The sequence below is a fragment of the Schistocerca piceifrons genome, chromosome 7, assembly GCF_021461385.2.
Source record: "Schistocerca piceifrons isolate TAMUIC-IGC-003096 chromosome 7, iqSchPice1.1, whole genome shotgun sequence".
NCBI classification, from domain to species: Eukaryota; Metazoa; Arthropoda; class Insecta; order Orthoptera; family Acrididae; genus Schistocerca; species Schistocerca piceifrons.
The window spans coordinates 349,740,929-349,762,517 of NC_060144.1; positions in this window are offsets into that span (position 1 = coordinate 349,740,929).

Genomic DNA, 21,589 nt, shown 5'->3' on the forward strand with positions numbered 1-21,589 from the left:
CAATATTTAGTGTTAAAGCTCCATGGATAATAAACAGAAATGTCCTTCCTGTGTTTGTGGAATCCATGTGTGGAATACTTGGCACAGTAACGAGTACTATGCAAGCAAACCTTTGTTTATGTTCACTTAATCTGCGTTTCTGTAAAGTACCTCTAGGAAATGATTTAGTTTTAGTACTGTGCAAAACTTTGTAAATACTATTTTTACTAGAACTAGCAGGTTTTCTACTAGTACAGTTTCCTAGCTCCTCACGATTTTAAGTGTGTGTATTATTCAGCTTTGAGTCTTCTATTTCCTTTTGTGTTTCTTTGATTTTCCGTGTCCACTTGTTGGTCTGACCGGACCCTCTGTGCGAAGGCAATTATTTTAGTCTACAAATGGGCAATGTCGTCCTGACCTGTAAGTAATATGATCCCTGTACAGTGCAAGAATACGTGACGGTCGGGTCAGAATCGAACATAAAACGAGACTGATGATTTTAAAACACTCTGTTATAATGTATGGTGAAGATCCTTACACAGCAGTTGCCTCGTAAATATATCATGTCGTGAGCATTTGGCTGCTTTGCGGGAAGACAACATCGTGAACTGTAAATTACTGATTTATTAGGCTATGGTAATGTGGACTTTGTTTCTAACAGTAAGAATTTTACGATAGTGAGTATGTGACGGAAATATAGACAGTGATGAAGACATCGAGGACAGTGGTGGCGCAGTCATGCTGACGTTGACTGCGAAAGTAAAACTGACAGTGAACGCTATACGGAAAAGAAATCTGCTCTTACTAGAGATATACTCAGCAATGGGTTGCCCGCTGCTGGTGAGGTGCAGGTAGATGACGGTGTTATTCAAATGTGGAATGCGACACCTGTTCGCTCACTTCACAAACACTATTTCTGCAGACAACAATTAGCGAGCCGGTGACACGATAATAGCCGCCACTGAAAGGGTGTCCGAGCCGATTGTCGCTACGAATGCTCATCACCCTGTTCGTTGTGAACTATTTGCTGCAGTTAAAATCACTCTTTCTCACTTAGTCAAGTTTTATTGTTCTTGAAACACATATCTTGATTTTAACTGCAGCAAATAGTTCACAACGAACTTTAGTAGCTTTGACACTGTAAAGGTGACGCTTTAGGGTCGAATAATAAAAAATCTCTTGCCCTGCCCCTCCCCCCTATCCACCCACCCATATAAAATACAGACACAATTAATATGTCATGAACTTATGTTTTTATTTGTATCAATGTAAAGAAAAAAAAAGTTCTTATACCCCAATAAAAAAAATGTTCAAATGTGTGTGAAATCTTATGGGACTTAACTGCAAAAATCATGAGTCCCTAAGCTTACACAGTAACTTCACCTAAATTATCCTAAGGACAAACACAGACACCCATACCCGAGGGAGAACTCGAACCTCCGCCGGGACCAGCCGCACAGTCCGTGACTGCAGCGCCTAAGACCGCTCGGCTAATCATGCTCGGCTACCCCCAATAAAAGTTCCTTTCTGTAAGACCTCTGCAGATCAAATTCTATGTAGTAGTAATTCAATTGCACAACTGTTTCATGTGATCGGACGATGCTCTCAAATGCTGAAATGGAACATACTACCAGCACCGCTTCAATCTCTCAACATAAGGGTTTGCAGCATCTCAGGGATCAACAATATCGCCACATGAGGATCCATATCATCGTTGCATGATTGTCCACTACGTATTTTTGTGATTGTTCATACCTCATAATCAGAGCCCACATCATTTAATCATGTTCAGCAAATTCTCACGATGGGTGCCCAGTTATCTCTCAAGTGGGGAATCATATCATCTCACAATAATGGTCCAAAACATTGACGAAAGTGGACCAATAGCTGATATTCGTGAAGATCGTTAACTCAACACCAGCATTCTCTTTCAGATTTTCTAGCATTTCCAGAAACTCGTGTGTCGGTGGGTGGCAGAATTACATCCAATTGATGAGACCGGATTTGAATATCGGGTCTTCCAACATATGAACCAACAATTCGTTTTCCACGTTTCGCGTCTCTTCCTGTTGTGATATATGATTCTGTCAGCACTTTACTCTTGGATAAATTTTACCTATATCAAAGGTTTTCCAGCAGTTCCACCGGTCACACACTGACGAGCCAAACCATAATGACCACTACCCACCGCAACTTTGGATGACGCCTGGCAGCGTTACGGGCAAGTGACGTTGTAAAAACAGCGTGTAAGCATAGCAGGCACGGAAGGGGCATCACCCATGCGTAGATATGGGCAGCGTATGGGGAAATCCATTGAGATAAGCGACTTTTACAAAGGGCAGATTATTATTAGACAGAGCCTCTGGACGAGTGTTTCAAACAGCTGGTCGAATGTTCATGTGCCACTGTCGTGACGTCTACGGAAAGAGGTGGAATGACAGTGGAACTACCACTAGGCTCTAAGTGATTTGACGTCCTCGATTCTGCACAGAATGTGCGGTTCGGAGGCTTGTCTGCTCTGTAAAGTAGGACAGATGGTGATATGTGGCATCCCTGCCAAAAGAGTACACTGCTGGTACTGAAGACCGCCCAACGTACATTTTTGAACACAGCGTTCCGCAGCAGAACACATCTTCGTGTTCACATGTTGACTCAACGAAAGCGGCAGTTACGGTTGCAGTGGGCACGAGACAATCAGGATTCAGCCGTCGTTCAATGGAAACATGCCGGCTCTTCGGGTGAATTACAATTTTGCTACACTAGGACGATGGTCGTCTCGACAAACTCAGCCATCGAGGAGAACGGCGGCTCGAAACGTGCAGCGCGCCACGAATGCAGGATGGTGAGAGCAGTTTTATTCTATGGCTGACATTCTCTTTCACTTGCATGGGACCTTTGGTAGTAATCGAAGACGTATTGACAGCTGCGAAACACCTGCATCCCACCATGCTTGATGTCTCCCCGACGGCGATGTCACCTTTCAGTGGTATAATTGTCCTTATCTCGCAGTCAGATCCCCGCTACAGTGGTTTGAGGAGAATTATAGTGCATTCACGCAAATGTATTGGCGACCAAATTCACCTGATGTAAATCCTGTGGGACTCTTCTGGGTCATTATTCACCCGAATTACGCGACTTGTGAATAGATACCTAATGCTACATACTTCCACAACATACCAACAAACTGTCGAATCCTTGATAAGCTGAATACACCATTATTTCGTTCCAAAGACAGACAAACAAGCTATCACGCGCGAGGTCATAAAGTTTTGGAGTCCGTGTGTATCAGTCATACATTTCAAATACCTCATGCCACATAAATTACTTATTTGCTCTAATTTTTGTTGATAAATTTATACACATTTCACCCTTCATCCATCTTTAAGTGAAGCGCCATGTTACATATAACAGGTCGATGAAGTTTGCAGTTGTGTTTGTGTTTGGCGCAGAGTACTTCGGGTAACCGGACCTTCTCTCCCCTTCCTTTCTCTATTCACGAATGGCGCATAGGACGGATAACCACAAGTGAATCTCCGTGTGATCCGTCGGTAGTTGTATAATTAACGTCAGTTTCTCTTCCATTGGCCGGACTGAGAGATGATAGATGCGGTTCTCTAGTGGACTCGCGATGTGCAAGGTCGAGGTGTTATTAATTTCTTAACAACTGGAAATTTGAGATTCATGCCCACAGTGACGTTTGAGCGTGTTGGCTATTTCACCCATAATAATTACTTTTTGAGGTATTGTGTCCTAGATCGGATGGAGTGCGTACTGTGGTTCATTCTCTTCAAAAAATGGTTCAAATGGCTCTGAGCACTACGGGACTTAACATCTGAGGTCATCAGTCCCCTAGAACTTAGAACTACTTAAACCAAACTAACCTAAGGACATCACACACATCCATGCCCGAGGCAGGATTCGAACCTGCGACCGTAGCAGTCGCGCGGTTCCGGACTGCAGCGCCTAGAACCGGGTTCAATTTGTAGTTCCTAAATATTGAAGGCAGTACATATCTCCCACGATATATCACCGATGGCTTAGTACATCAGTTCAGTGGTTTGCTTATATTGAGAATCACCTTCCTCACCGTCAAATGAGTTTATCTGCGTTTTATAACAAGTTCATTAAATGGCGAGGAAAACAGTAAAGTTCACACAAACGTTATGGGTGAACCTCCATACGTATTATCCGGTGTATCTCACAGCGATAGCTTACAATAGCGTCAAGAAAGTTTAATCCGGCGTCTCTAGAGTGGTCAGTAATACTAATAACAACAAAATAAAAAGTAGGCTGTTTTGCTAGAGACATCGTTTGATCCAATTTTTCTTTTTGTATAAACAAATAATCGGAATTTAATAAGTAGACTTGTGTATTTTCGATGCTTGATCAGAATTAATAATTATATAATTATGCTCACCCTTTGTTAATAATTAATGTCTGCGAAATAGTTTCAAGCATAGGAATGAACTTATATCGAAAAATTAGATCCAAACAGAGGAAAACTCGAATACACACGACTACGACTGTGGTATATGATATTCTAATTCTGTGGTCTTTATCATTACAATACGCGTCTGTTACTAGAAGAATGCGGAACTTAGTCCTCAGATAAATGGGCCGTACACGGTTTAGTTTCTGTGCAGAGACTACATTTCTAGAGGTTACCGTAACAGGCGCTATCAAAGCTGTTAAATAAAACTTGCCGAGAATACCCAATATCAAGATGTTTTCACTCCTTGACAAATCGCACAACTTGCAAACCACAGATCCACCAAACCTGAAGAGAACCACTCTACGCCTGATTAATGTCTTACGATGTACGCATATCTTCATACATACGCACACATTCACACATAACACATCAATCACGAAAAACGTGAGCGGAACTGCATAGATATCTTCCTTTACTTCGGTCGATTCATTTCGGATTGGACGTGCGTATGATAAAATGGGGAAGAGAGGGCAAGTATGCAAACTACAGTCCTCGAGCTTCGAGCCATCATCGGATTATATTCAGTCATAGACAGCAACATCCCAGGTAAATATGCTAGGCCTCTGCAATGCCAGTAATATTTGTTCTCCATCATTTACATGTATACAGACTGCACGTAGCATTGGTCTATTGCCTTCTGCTTCTTAGAATTCTCCCTCTGAGTCCGATCTAGAAAAAAAAAAAAAAAATACAATTCGAAAGTGTGGCGTTTGAGAACCAAATTTTCCCCACTTGCTAGCTGGCATCAAAATAGAGAAATTAACAACTGTATGAGCCTGCGACTGTTTTCTTCTTTCTTGCTGCTAATACTGCTGACGAGCCGCAAGTGAAGTATTAAAACCTGATGCAGCCACTTACCCCAGGTAGATTTCTGAAATGTACAGTCTCCCATAATTCTTTGTAGCTGACATCACAGCTGTTACGAAAACACTCAGTAGACATAATATCGATGAGATCGATTTTAATTTACATCTCTTATTAAATATGGAACACGTTGTGCTGTCTGAGGTTAATACGACGCCCACTACACGTCAGTGGTATCAGCAGATGGACACTTATTGTCACCTACATTTTTAGTTTTAAAAGAGCCCACTGTGATGTTTGCGCCGCGACTCAAGTAAAGTTTGTTTCACGAGGACTGTATATTTTACCAATTGTCTCAGCTTCTGGAAAAGTCAACAAGGAATACTGAAGTACATGGCGACAAACGGTGCTTTCTAAAACGGGACGAGATGGCAGCACAACATTTTTAATCATGGGCTCGTTTTCCAGACACAAAAGCTGGTCACTGCATGAAGAGTAGGTTGCAGACTGTAACGCTACCACCGACCACCTTAAGCTGCAATCTATGCTAACGTTATACGTATGCGAGGAATTTTTGAGATGTGACCGTGAGATAACTAAATGGAAACAGAAAAATTAAACTGGGATTCGTTTCCGGAACACTCCAGCGAAGTATAACCAACAGCCGTTCTCCCAGCGGTAAAGCAATTTGTAACATTCTGTATTAAAACCGGGCGCCAGGCTAATTAGGCATTCTTGTGTCAAGCAAAATGGAAAAGCAGGAGGCAGTATTTAGGCTAACCTAACTTTCTTTGACACACACACACTAAACTCTTTCCTTATATCTGTTCATACTACAACACAGTATCCTAACATTGAAAATAAGTGTGCTACTAACAAACAAATGGCCAGTGCGGTAGTAAACAGTAACAACAAGAACTAGATGTAAAAGTTTATAAAATCAGTTACTGACACACATGAAACTAATAGCAATATTGAAAATGGAAAAGCTTGAAATGACTCTGAATTTAAATCAGGGGGTCTACTTATGATCATAATCTACTGGCTCTAAAGGAGGCCCGCATTAATTAATTGTTTCATTAATTAACTAGCCGGCCGAAGTGGCCGTGCGGTTAAAGGCGCTGCAGTCTGGAACCGCAAGACCGCTACGGTCGCAGGTTCGAATCCTGCCTCGGGCATGGATGTTTGTGATGTCCTTAGGTTAGATAGGTTTAACTAGTTCTAAGTTCTAGGGGACTAATGACCTCAGCAGTTGAGTCCCATAGTGCTCAGAGCCAATTAACTAGCCTAGTACATGAGGACCCTTAAACTTTCATGGTTTGAAGAATCATGCTCATTAACAAAACGACACAGTATGTATCAGATACGGTAAACATTTTTTATCATAAATTATTAATTAATTAAAGCACAACAAACTATAACTCTTTAATTAACAAATGTGCTTTCATAAGAAGTCCTTTGAACTGCTCTAAAGTATAATAGGCTGTGCAGATGACAACACAACATAAATTTCTAATTCAACCACTTTCTCATAATAAATTACGAAAAAAATGGTTCAAATGACTCTGAGCACTATGCGACTTAAACTTCTGAGGTCATCAGTCGCTTAGAACTTAGAACTAATTAAACCTAACTAACCTAAGGACATCACAAACATCCATGCCCGAGGTAGGATTCGAACCTGCGACCGTAGCACTCGCTCAGTTCCAGACTGTAGCACCTAGAACCGCACGGCTACTCCGACAGGCAATAAATTACGACACTAGGAATTAAAGTTACTAGGATAGGATTCCTGTCCAGGTTTGTGATTTTGGATAATCACAGACATAAGATAGAGTTTTTAGCAACATCACAATTATTGTGCATATTCATATTTTCGCGGCGCATATACTGATCCATAAAATTTCGGGCGTGCAGCCACATAAATTTGACTTCTTCTTCTCATATTTCGGCTGAATACCGTCCAGCCATTTTCACAATGAGCCGAGTCACCTCGTATTTCACGAATACCTGGTCCATTTACAGAGTGCCAAATATAAACAATTTAGTGGAAGGCTGGGTGGTACTGGTGGCATAATTTACAGTGACTGTTAACCTGGCGGCGATACAACCATAGAAATACTGTTGGCCTTGCTGTGTTACATTTCTTCTTGGCGTCGGAATTATATTTATAGGGCAGAAAACAATGCCATTGTAATGGTATCACCAAATGTTGCATCCAATGCCAATAAATACTGCCCTTAAGCTCTTGTGGGCTCAAAACTCCAGAGATATGAACCACAATGATCAGCTACTGCTAGCGAGGTGTTAGCCACAGCACTGCTCAGCCAAGATTCCTTACCCGCCACAAAGGACGAGTTGCCACTTGCGAGCCAACCACACCTTTTTCACTCTGTCAGGCTACTTCCTTACCTATGGGTTATCCCCGTATCTTTTACATTCAACCTTATGTTCCCTAATTATGGACCAAGTCATTTACAATATTTTATATAAAGATCATTCCAGTGGTTATTCAAATTCATAAGCACATCTTAAATAACATCGTTCAAAAGTTCACATAACTGAAACATGTATATATAGTTAAAGAATTTCCATGACCGATACAACATTTTAATATAAGCAACACTACAAAATGACAAGGAAAATCGATACAGACAGAAAATAGGTCGAAAATAGGTATTACAAGACGACACAGCAGTTTCTATATTAACTTTATCCCTACGCGAATCAAAATACTTTCAACCGCTGGATGTGTTTAGCTTCCGCGTATTCAATGGTTCTGTCTATGGGTTTACAAACTCGGCACTACTTCTGGACATCGATGAGACCTTCGGTCGGGGTAACAACACGCTTCAAATGCAGTCTCTTATTTGTAGACAGTTATGTGCACCAGTATTTCGGCCGTCTTCCAGTACCTTCCAGTGCGGTTGGCATCAGAGCAGCCACACTAGTGGCCAGCAGGATCACTTCGAACATTCTCATTGGTATACTCTTCTGACGTTGGCAATGTGCTTGTTCACTGTGCCAAAGTGTGTCTTTAAAGAATTGGCGTAGCACAGTTTGATTATTAACACTTCTGTTGTGCGTTGTTTTCTTTGTATTTTAAAGCTGACGCTGTTAAAGTGAATTTTATTGGCACGTGTTGCGCTGTTGTGCAACTTGACCGGCAGGATTAAATGTTAAAGCGAAAACATTTACCTCATTTCATAATAGTTATTCAGTTGCTCAGATTTATCCACTTTCGTTTTGAGGCAATGCTGCATAGCACGTTGCGCAGATTTGACACCTTCATTTCCACTCCACTCATCCTTCTCCGAATAGTTGGGCCTTGGTTGTCACTGCGCCGTAGAGTACTTCGTGCTCGGGAATTAGGTGGCTGCAGCGGGATGGTGCAAGTGACAAGCAGGTGCGCGAGATTGTTAAAAGTTTTGTATTCGGAAGGTCACAAGTGCATACTATCAGAATTATAGCTCAAATGTCGACGGGTATCGACTGCTGAGAATGATACTAGAAAGTGTGCTATTGCTTTAAAATACGAAGTCAAGTTGGTGACGCTCATTGTAGCAGTGACGGCCGCCGAATAACGTCTATCACTCTGAAATAGCACTCTAGAGCTGGAAGACGTCAACAGACCACCACAGCGTGACTGGCCGTAAGAGACACTCCAGAAAAGTCATCAGAGCTAGCGCCGAGTCCTGCCTGCCGCACAAAATACCCACAACCCTGGGGCCAAGCTATCTGTTCCTACTTGTAGGCGCTGTCCTACCCCTTCAAATACTACCGGTTATGTTCAAATGGTTCAAATGGCTCTTAGCACTATGGGACTTAACATCTGAGGTCATCAGTCCCCTAGACTTAGAACTGCTTAAACCTAACTAACCAGATGACATCACACACATCCATGCCCAAGGCAGCACTCGAACCTGCGACTGTAGCGGTCGCGCGGTTCCAGACTGAAGTGCCTAGAACCTCTCGGCCACAGCGGCCGGCACAGGTTATGTGATCTGCAGTGTAAGTAACTCAGTGCCCTGATCGGTGGAGAAATGCTCCTATCGTAGCACAAAAGAAGTGAATGTACTCTTTTTCCTTGAAAGACTCTGAAAAGTAGGTTACCAGCTGCCACATTCCACCATCCTCAGCACTTTTAAAAAGCTTGCCAAAAATTTTGGCATGCGAACTTATAAGTGCTCTTTTTAACATGCAACTCACCTCTAACTCCCACATGCATCCGTAAATGTAACTCACTCACAGCCAGTAATTCTCTGCTGTATGTCGATCTTACCCATCCACTTCCACATGCCGTTTCTCATTCACTCATACACTTAAACTCATTGTCATTATCTCTTTGTGTCTCTCTGTCTTGTCTCCTGTGTCCTCTTTGTTCTATCATACTTCTAAGTCTCCTCTGGGTGTCATTGTCTCCCTCGTACACTCTAATACTGCTAATATCTCATTCCTTTCTTCCTACTGCTGATGCCTCTTCTCGCTGTCACTGTATATCTCTTCCTCGTTATCATTGTCATATGCTCTGCCGCTCTTTATTACTGACCCTCACCAACTTCCATTTTCTCTTTCTCTTTGTTCTCCCCCGGCACTGTCACCTTCACTCTTTCCCTAGCACTGTTGTGTTATTGTCTACGGTGTTCCACTGCCACTGTGTGCCTCTGTTTCTGTCACATTACCAATGTCTCGGTCGCTCTTTCCATAACACATCTACTGACAAATATCTTCTAGTATATATAACTTTTTTATCTCTTTGACACTGCCACTGTCTTCTACCTCAGCATAAAAAATCTGAATATATTCTGACGCCAAAACATTTTGAATAATTTTTAAAAGTGCTGCGGGAGCTAAAATGAGGCAGCTGGTATCCCACTTTTAAGTCAGAGGTGTTTAAATAAACAGGAACATATTCGCATTTTTTGCGCTCTGAGAGAAGCATTTTTCCGGTGGATCCCTTCTTTTTCCTGCTGCGGCGGGGTATGTAACTCATATCAGAAGAAATGTACTTATCAGTGAAATTTAGACAGTTTACTTAAGTGAAACTGGAATAACTAAAACTAATTATACGCTTCAGATCAGATTTTACTTGCAGGAAGGTGTTGCATTTATTTCCGTACCAGAACACGGGGTTCCCACGTGATAAAGGAGACACAGCACACTTCTCCGTGATAAGTCACCTTATCAACAACGTTTTCGGTTAAAACCAGATTTTACATGCTTATTTTACGTCTAAAAGCGGAGTAACTTTGAACCCCTGTATCTCGGAAATGGATAAAGATAAGTAGAAAGTTTTCAAGGTTGTTCAAGATCGGCGTCTTAGAAATACATTGTAAAAAATTACAGTTATCTGCTCGGAATCCGAGGCTGAGTTTCGTACCCAAATAACACCTTTTTGTAGTATTTGTCGCTAACGGATAAAGAATTTTGAAAATGGGGAAATAGCTCTTCAAGGTAAGTGCCCAGAGAATATACTGCTGAAATCGGAGCAATTTGTTCTGTTATTTATCATTTAGGTTCCGCCTCATACTTGATTTTACGTGTAGAACTGCGGTAACTTTGAACATCCGTATCTTGGAAACCGATAAAAATATCAAGAAAATTTTGAGGTTGTTTCGAGATGAAAATCCTAGGAGGTATAGTAAAAATTTCAACCATTTACTGTGAATATCCGTCTTGGAGTCCTCGACTGGGTTTTGGTTCGCTGGTAACGGCGAAAATATAGTAAACAGCCAAGGAGCTGACCATGAAATAATGGTTCCTCATAAGTCCCATCAAGTACACTGTAGACCACATCAAATGCAAAAAGATCCAACCGATTTGCTCCATACGCCTAAGCGAAACGAAGTGTGTGATATTCAGAATTTGGCCCTGCATTGTTGCATAGTGACTGTAAGACGATCCTACTGTTGGGTTTACAAATAGTCCCTAGCTCAAGGGCTATCCGAAACATTTGATCCTATCTCTTTAGCGCCAACATAACCCGAGGTATGAGCAACCGAAAATCTCATTTTTATGAGAGGTGTTTTGGAACATTTTAGGCACGCATGCTGTCGCATGTGTACTGATAGAAGTTAATCTGAGTGATGCACAGTTCACTTAAAATGTAAATTACGCTACATACACTTACTGCACTATTACTATCTACACATCCTATTTCACTATTGCGAATTGTATTTGATATAGCGAGGTCAGCATTTGTAACTGTCCTCGCTACTTTGGCACTAGGGCCTGATTTTATTATGAAAGCCCTAGATATGCTAATTATGGCTGAATCTAATTACTTATCATTTCAGCATTCTCTGTATTAACCCTACTTATCCTAATGTCGCTCCGCTGCCTTTCTTTGTAGTGGTGCAGCGTGTGTGTGACGCATGATCGCTTTGCTTGACAATTAAAAGTTACGCATGTGCTTACATTCACGCCCTACATTCTTACGTTATATTATTGCGCCGCAAATGCTTTCCAATGACACCACAACCGTGGTTGCTGGTGTTCGCGTATACTTGTAACGGGAATGATGAAGTTCGTCTCACACGTCACTCGTCAGTTAAAAGTGATGCTGCAACCATGAAATAGCTGGTACAATATTGTGTGTTACATATATAATTATTTTGGGTAACATTTCTAGTTGTTACCCTGCATATCGCTGGTGTCTCTATCGTGTTTCACTACAAAGTACAAATACAAATATTGAAAATAATACTAAATTCAATTAAATTTCTTCAAGACTGAATTAAAGACGAGATCTTAGTCTAGCTACATTCATCATAATGTACGGTGAAATAGTTGTTCTTGATTCATCCTATATACCAGAGTTCACATTTTTTTTGCCTATTGAAGTAATTTAGTATGTGTTGAGCAGTGTCATTTGCAATCAGAGTGGATCACATTAGAGTCCAGCTCTTGGATTTTATATTCTCTTAATGGTCTTTTCAGACGCACAACGTGCCTTCCCACGCTAGTGGATATTAAGCTAGATCTGATGCAATTCATTTCTAATCTGTAAAATCCTTCAGGGCTACCACTTGGCTGAAGTGCAACGTCATAAATTTCTAGCCTAAAATCTGACGCCTGAAAACGACAGTATATAGATGATCCGTTAACTTGTGGTATGTCATGGGTAACGAGGTAGAGTATACGCTAGTTCATTATTTTGAGACTACGCAGTTCGTACAGATACGCCGTATAATATCATGTTCCTTATGACTTTCTCCTCCACAAACAATCTAACTGCAATCTTCGTGGTATGCGATTAGATAGGAATATCGGAGAGATAATTCTGTTATATTCCTCTCAAGCCTAAGGTCAAGTGAGAGGCAAACACAAAAGCGAAATTTTCCAGACGCTCCTTGCACTTTATTCGGTTCCCTCAAGGCCACTGCGTTATTTAGCTCGCTTACGTGTTCGTGCAGATTGTCTGTAGGAAAATAATTTCGATTTGCACATCAATTAGCTGATTCACGACTTTATTATCCTCCCTGAATGTCAATGCGACTTGTTGGGAACCAAACGTGAACTTGTGTTTTTGAAATACGATATACTGTATACAAGCTGTTTATTTTAAATTTGAGCAATTGAATATCTAGAAAAATAAGCATCGTATGAAAAAAATATTCCAGCTGAAAAGTTAATATGGACGTATGTTTATGCTAAAACTGGCCACCCTCTCTCATTCTCCTCCCCCAATAGGGGTGAACTTTTCATTTTCAAATAGGACTCCTCTTTTTATAGAAGATTAGGGCTCTACCCCAGACAATACCTAGGGGTCTATTTGAACAATTTTTTCTATTCGTGGTACTTGGTGCTTTAGTCGCCACGAGAATTACGGTGGTTGAATTGAAGAACACACCGAAATCAATCGGTCTGATGGTGAGATTCGAGGGGACTTACCGAAATCAAGCATGCTGATGGAGTGAGGATTCACCGAAATTAAACCCGAAGGGGATCGAAAACAACGTTATGTTAAATGTAGCTTAATTGTCCAATTTTAAATGTCTGTAGTTAAAATGGGGAGCTCCCATTTGAACATAAAATGGTGACCTCCATCAAGGGTGGGTAGGCTATGTGTTGTCCAATTTCAGCACAGGTGTTCCTCTTGATAATATTAAATTTTCATCGGCTACGTTTTTCCACACTTTTAGAGATATTTAGCTGTTCCAAATTAACACGAACACACTGTATGTTGAAGTACGTATGGCGTCACATTCGGAAAGATATTTACAAATATTATCTTCTGAAAAAAGGTCTCCGCAATGTTTGAGAAAGATACGAATATGCATTATTTACATTTACTTCGTTGGCAGGCAATGTGGTCAAAAGAAGCCTTGATTGTCAAACTGACAAATAAACCTGCGACGGTACTTTTTTTAATAGAGTATTAATGCAGTAATTTTATTGATAGCCAGTTTATGTGTGATATCCTATACAAGAGCTAAATTGCGTAAGAAAGACTGCATGAGTAAGCCTGTAATGCACCTAGATACACTTCTCAATGTCAATATTGAAATTATGGACGCTCACACAATGCAACATTTTATTGAATAACTCACAAATTATGGAAATAATGACCGAGAGCCATGATGGAATCCTAGATGCCGCCACTACTGCTCTATTCCATGCTTGTAGGCCAGCAGATTTAGAGACATGCCAGGGGGTTACCTAGCCTAACACGCAGTGGTGGCTTGTCTCTGTACAGGTGCATTTTTGAAGTGCTCAACAAAAGCTGTCAGGTAGCACTGAAAATATTTCCCAACTGGTGGGTCTTAGACGCGGCCTTTACCGTTTTATCCACGCATCTGTAAATATCGGGTCCTTCCTTGATACCACAGGAGGGAGTAAAACAGGAGGCTAAAAAAGCATTATCATCCTGTGCTGTTTCGGATGGCGTTCAAATTTCGTCGAATGTCTCAGAACCGTCGCTAGTGCTTCCACACCGTAGAGTAAAGCAAAAACAGCGGTCGCACTTCGCTCCATAGGGGTGACAGCACATTCAGCTGGGTTGCTGGCCCACATTGTCAGCAGAAAAGAAAAGTGCTGAATCGTCCTGCGGCTGTCTACAGTGTCTGCGGACTTTGCGTTTCGACCATCAAATGTTTGGGAATGAACGCTCGAAGGACAGGGATGGTTTTACTGAAGCCCTTTGTGTCGCTCCTTGAAGCTTTCTCGTGTCGATTCAGACAAACACCAAATGGCTCAAATGGCTCTGAGCACTATGGGACTTAACACCTGAGGTCATCAGTCCCCTAGAACTTGAAACTACTTAAACCGAACTAACCTAAGGACATCACATACATTCATGCCCTAGGCAGGATTCGAACCTGCGACCGTAGCGGTCGCGCGGTTCCAGACTGAAGCGCCTAGAACCGCTCGGCCACACTGGCCGGCGTTCTATGTTACAAGTGTGACAGTAAACTGTGTTAATAATCAGTTATGTTCACGGGGATACACAATACGTGATGTTTATCTGTAATTTTATGGAGATTCTATTGGAGTAATGTCTTCAACTGCATTCGGCTCTTTAGATTTTCCTTGTTACGAGTAATATGTTGGAGCATGGGGAGGCTGAACCAGTGGTAACTTTTGTTAGTTATGGAAGCCACAGTTATTTCTATTACTAATACTAAGCTGTTTCAGGTTACCTATGGCGTGATTTTTTGTGCCTTCTATTTACTGGTGGGCTGCGCCTGCAGAAGCAAGGTCTATGTGATGACGATGTTCTCACTGGAAACATCCGAGCTTCTGGTGGGGGAAGATTCGTTCCTAATTATTGTATTTACTGTAATTACTACCTTACTGGTTTTAATAGGTTGATTCTACACCAAACGAATAATGATACTTAGCACTCAGTGCTGTCCATGCTGGCCGTACCGATTAGTATCAAACTGAACACGGTCCTGAAGTTTAGCTAAACGTTTCCTTAAGTGTCCTCGTATCTTTGATATATTCATTGCTATTTACAGCTTAACTGCTCCTGCATGCTTGGTTTCTCGTGTCATGGTACTCGACCCAGTGTTATATACCAAAGTATGTCTGGGGACAATGTATTCATGATATTAAGGAGCGTAACTTAGTGTTGTGATCGAATTATAATTGTAGTGTTATCAATGAACATATAATTATTGTATTGTTAACCCAATTAGTCGAGTCCAACCTCCATTTTTCCTATGGGCTTACCTCCTTATTAAAACTTTCAAAAGATAGTGTTCTACATATATGACTATTAGCTCTGTAAAAGGCATGTCAGTTGCACACAATATCCTTAAATTTTTCTGTGAACTACTGTGTCACATTTCCCTTTTTTGTGTCATCAGTCTTCTGGATGGTTTGATGTGACCCGCCACGAATTCCTATCCTATACCAACCTCCTCGTTTCAGAGTAGCACTTGCAGCCCATGTCCGCAAATATTTGTTGGATGTATTTCAATCTCTATCTTCCTCTACTGTTTTTGCCCTCTATAACTCCATCTAGTTTCGTGGATGTCATTCCCTCATGCCTTAACAGTTATCCTGTCATCCTGTTCCTTCTCCTTATCAGTGTTTTCCACATCTTCCTCTCCTCTCCGATTCTGTGCAAAACCTCCTCATTCCTTACCTTATCAGTCCACATAATTTTAAACATAAGTCTGTAGCACCACGTCTCAAATGTTTCGATTATTTCTGTTCCAGTTTTCCCACAGTCCATGTTTCACTATTATACAATGATGTACTCCAGACGTACATTCTCTGAAATTTCTTGCTCAAATCAAGGGCTATGTTTGATATTAGTAGACTTCTGTTGGCCAGGAATGCCCATTCTGCCATTCCTGGTCTGCTTTTGATGTCCTCCTTGCTCCGTCCGCCATTGACTATTTTACTGCCTAGGTAGCAGAATACCTTAACTTCATCTACTTCGTGAGCATCAATACATATCTTTAATTTCTTGCTGTTCTCATTTCTGCTATTTCTCATTACTTCGTCTATCTTCGATTTACTTTCAATACATATTCTGTACACATTAGATTGTTCATTCAGTTCAGCAGATCATTTAATTCTTCTCTACTTTGACTGAGGTTAGCAATGTCATCAGCGGATCGTATCACTGATATCCTTTCACTCTTTTCTGTTCCAGTTTTCCCACAGTCCATGTTTCACTATCATAATGTTTGATATTAGTAGACTGAATTTTACTCCTACTTCCATCATTGCTTCTTCGATGTTGAGATTGAACAGTAGGGGCGAAAGACTACACCCTTGTCTTACACCCTTTTTAATCCGAGCACTTCGTTCTTGGTCGTCCATTTTTATTATTCCCTCTTAGCCGTTGTAATTATTGCATGAACTCGTCTCTCCCTGTAGCTTACCCCTACTTTTTTCACAGTTTCGAACATCTTCCACCATTTTACACCGTCGAACGCTTTTTGCAGGTCTACAAATCCTTAAACGTGTCTTGATTTCTCTGTAGTCTTGCTTCCATTATTAAACGCAACGTCAGAATTGCCTCTCTCGTGCCTTTACGTTTCCTGAAGCTAAGAACGAAGTGCTCGGATTAAACAGGGTGTAAGACAAAGATGTAGCTTTTCGCCCCTACTGTTCATCTAGTGCATCCTCAATTTTCTTTTCCATTCTCCTGTATATTATTGTTGGAAGCAACTTGGATGTTTGAGCTGTTAAGCTGACTGTCCGATAAATCTCGCACTTGTCAGCTGTTGCCGCCATCACAATTGTGTGGATGATGCTTTTCCGAAAGGCAGATGGTATGTCGCCAGACTTATACATTCTACACACCATCGTGAATAGCCGTTTTGTTGACACTTCCCATTATGATTTTAGAAATTCTAATGGAATTTTATCTATCCCTTCCGCCTTATTTGCTCTTAAGTCATCCAAAGCTATTTAAAATTCTGATTCTAATACTGGATCCCCTATCTCTTCGAAATCGACTACTGTTTCTTCTTCTATCACATCAGACAAATCTTCCTCCTCATAGAGGCTTCCAATGTATTCTTTGCACCTATCCACTCTCTTCTCTGTATTTTACAGTGGAATTCCCGTTGCACTCTCAATGTTACCACCCTTGCTTTTAATGTTAGCGAAGGTTGTTTTGGCTTTCCTGTATGCTCAGTCTGTCCTTCTGACAGTCATTTCTTCTTCATGCCTTCATCTTTTTTTCTTCAGCCATTTCGTCTTAGCTTCCCTGCGATTCGTATTTATTTCATTCCTTAGCGACTTGTATTGTTGGATTCCAGAGTTTCTCGGAACATTTTTGTACTTCCTCCTTTCATCAATCTGCTGAAATATTTCTTCTGTTTCCCAGGCTTTCTTCGTAGTTACCTCCCTTGTACCTATGTTTTCCTTCCCAACTTCTGTGATAGCCCTTTTTAGAGATGTCCATTCCTCTTCAATAGTACAACCTACTGAGCTATTCCTTATTGCTGTATCTCACCATCCTTTAGTACTTCCATATCCCACTTCTTTGCATATTGATTCTTCCTCACTAATGTCTTAAGCTTCGGCCTACTCTTCATCACTACTGTATTGTGATGTGAGTCTGTATCTGCTCCTGGGTACACCTTGCAATCCAGTATCTAACTTCGGGGTCTCTGTCTAACCATGATGTCATCTAACTGAAATCCTTCCATATTACCCGGCCTTTTCCGGGTTCACCTCCTCCTCTTGTGATTCTTGAACAGTGTATTCGCTATTACTAGATTAAACTTGTTACAGTGCTCAATTAGTCTTTCTCCTCTTTCATTCCTTGTCCCAAGCCCATATTCTCCTGTAACTTTTCTTCCTACTCATTCTCCTACAAGTCAACTGCATTCCAGTCCAGGGGCGATTTTAGATGTTTGTCACGGTGTGTGGGCTAATGGCAGCGGGGGAGGTTGCGGGGGGGGGGGGGGGGGGGGAAGGAATATCGCTTAACAAAAGAAGAGATGGGGTCCTCCACCGACAAATTTTACAAATTTGGTGTAGCTTTGCTTAAGGTAGTTGTTGGTAACTGATTTGGAAATCAGGGTAAAAACGTGTCTACAGAATGTATGTGCCCGGGAAAATAATACTGTTTGGCCCAGATACCCGTCGATTCCCAAGTTTTTGTCTGGGGTCAGGAATATGAGTGTTCGTAGGCATACCCGCATATTCAGCTTTCGTGCTTTCGTGATTATTGTAAGTGGTACTCGTTCATTAATATACATCCATTGTATATTAATAAATAATAAGACACCCATTTTAGGTTTAATTATATTTATTGGTTTGAACAGTAAACTATTTTCCCCTCTTACTATTTTGTTAAAATGTGTTTCAAATACATTGCAACCTATATTGTTTCAAATTATAAAAAAAGATTGAATCTGTTGAAGTATTATATTCGCTGATTTCTGAAGTCATTTTATCCAGGGTAATATTACACTCCATTAGGGAGGGGGGGTGCTATAGCCCCATAGCCCCCCCTCCCCCTTATCACCGTCTCTGTTCCAGTCCCCCATGACTATTAGATTTCCATCCCCCTTTGCATACTGTATTACCCTTTCAGTATCCTCATACACTTTAATTATCTCTTCATCTTCAGCTTCCGACGTCGGCATGTATACCTGAACTATCGTTGTCGGTGTTAGTTTGCTGTCAGTTCTGATAAGAACGACCCTGTCACTGAACTGTTCACAGTTACGTGTCTTTAATGAAGTGGTTTCCACTGCCGTATGCATCCCCAAACCGTTAATCATTGCTAATTCTTCCATCTTTAAGGGCAGTTTCCCACCCCTCGGACAAGAGAGTGCCCTGAAGCCCTGGCGGCTCCTCCGTCATCTTTGAGAAGGCCGTTGGCTAAAACAGGCGACTGCACGCGTGGTCTAGCGGCGCCGGCACGGTAGCTCAGCGTGCTCGGTCAGTGGGTTATCTGCCCTTTGTAATAAAAAAAACTGAGTGAATGGATCAACGACGAACTGGAACGGGTGTCCAGCGACGTCTGCCAAGAGCAGATGCAACGAACGAAAACGAACAAAATGAGATTAAAAAAAGTGGTAGAGTCTCTAATTAGTAAAGAAAACGTTCATGGTCTCGGGTTCGAATCCCGCCACTGCTTAAATTTTGAATAATAGTGAACGTTAGCGGTCGAAAACACGTTACAGTATCGATAAAATGCACCTTTGTTACTTCATTCCTTAGACGGAGTCTTGAATGTGTTATATTAACTGATACCACTTCCTTCTAGCATCATCACCATATCTTAAGAAAACGTAAAGGTGCCATGAATTTGTTTATATTTGGACACAGTAGTGTAACAGAAACCAACAGGATTCTTTACAGCCCCAGTGTATGCAGGTGAGAATATGCAAAATAACGATACGATATCTATTAAGGTATTAGATTCAGAGTTAAACCTTTCATTTATATATGTTATAATGATAATTTTGTAACTAAATATGTTTTCAGTTTGTTTCACGACACGAGGAAGTTTGCAGCAACAAGTTGCCTGCAGCATCTTCGTCGTTCCCACCAGAGATAAGCCGTCCGCTGCCATATGCTAGCGTTGGTCAGCATGTCAGATCCTGTCAGCGACTATTGCCCACCTCTGCTACAGTTGAATTACCTAATGAAACTGTTTCAATTGATGAAAAGTCAATGTCATTCTATCCGTTTCAGTAATATGTAATGATACTATGATTCAGAATGCTCACTGACACAATACTGTATAGACCTGTGGTGTAATTACTGACGATGTAACAAAGTCCATTAGAAGTAAATATTACTTGTTTGAGGTATCAGTCAGCAAGCCTACACTCATTTTTTATTTTACAAGAGCTAACAGAAAGTCATTTTACATCCTTTGATTGATGATTACTGCTGAGAACTGAAAATACACTGAAGAGTCAAAAGAACTGCTACACCTGCCTAATATCGTGTAGGGGCTCACGAGCACGCAGAAGTGCCGCAAAACGACGTGGCATGGGCTCAAATAAAGTCTGCAGTAGAGGGTGGAGTGTATTGATAACATGAATCCTGCAGGGCCGTCCATAAATCCGTAAGAGTATGAGTGGGTGGTGATCTCATCTGAACAGTACGTAGTAACACATCCCACATATGTTCATTAATCAGGTTGCCTTCTATTTGGAAAGCGGTTGCACTCAGCCACTGTTATATTGACTTGTAAATTATAGATTGCAGCAATCAGTCGTCCTTTTTAAATTTTATTATGCAGATCTAGATTTCGGCTAGAAGCTAGCCATTCTCAATGCACCATTATTTTCGCTCAAAGTATGTAAGTCCCTATTGATTGGGCTTCATCCACAGTTCATTGAATAATAGATCTGCATAATAAAATTTTAAAAACGACGACTGATTGCTGCAATTTATAATTTATATTCATTAATGTTCATGTCCGGGGAGTTTGGTAGCCAGCGGAAGTGTTTGAAATCAGAAGAGTGTTCTTGGAGCCACTCTGTAGCAATTCTGGACGTGTGGGGTGTGGCGTTGCCTTGCTGGAGTTGACCAAGTGCGTCGGAATGCACAATGGACATGAATTGATGCAAGTGATCACACAGGATACTTACGTATGTGTCAGCTGTCACAGTCGAATCTAGACATATCAGGGATCCCTCATCAGTCCAACTGCACACGCCCAACACCATTACTGACTTGAACAGTCCCCTGCTGACATGCAAGGTCCATGGATTCATGAGGTTGTCTCCAAGCCAATACACATCCCACCACTCGATACAATTAGGAACGAGACTCGACCGACAGGGCAATATGTTTCCAGTTATCAACAGTCTCATATCGGTGTTAACAGGCTCAAGCAAGTCATAAGACCTTGTGTTGTGCTCTCATCAATGGTACACCAGTGGGTCTTCAGCTCTGAAAGCCCATATCAATGCTATTTCGTTGAATGGTTCAGGCAATGACACTAGTTGATGGACCAGCATTGAAATCTGCACCAATTTGCGGAAGGGTTGCACTTCTGTCATACTGAACGATTCTCTTCAGTTGTCATTGCTCCTGTTCTTGCAAGATCTTTTTCCAGCTGCAGCAGTGTCAGAGATTTGATGTTTTACCAGATTCCTGATATTCACAGCACACTGGTGAAGTGGTTTTATGGGAAAATCCTCACTTCACGGTTGCCTCAGACATGCTGTGTCCCATCACTCGTGCGCCGACTGTAGTACCACATTCAAACTCACATAAATCTTGATAGCCTTCCAGAGTGAATGTGGGTAGTGTGTATGTCTGGGATCTCCTCTCAACCCCCTAGATCGATTTCAGCCATATTTGACACAGAAAAAGCAGGCCTCATGAGTATCAACACCGTGGGTTTAATAGCCTTCTGTCTCAATAGGT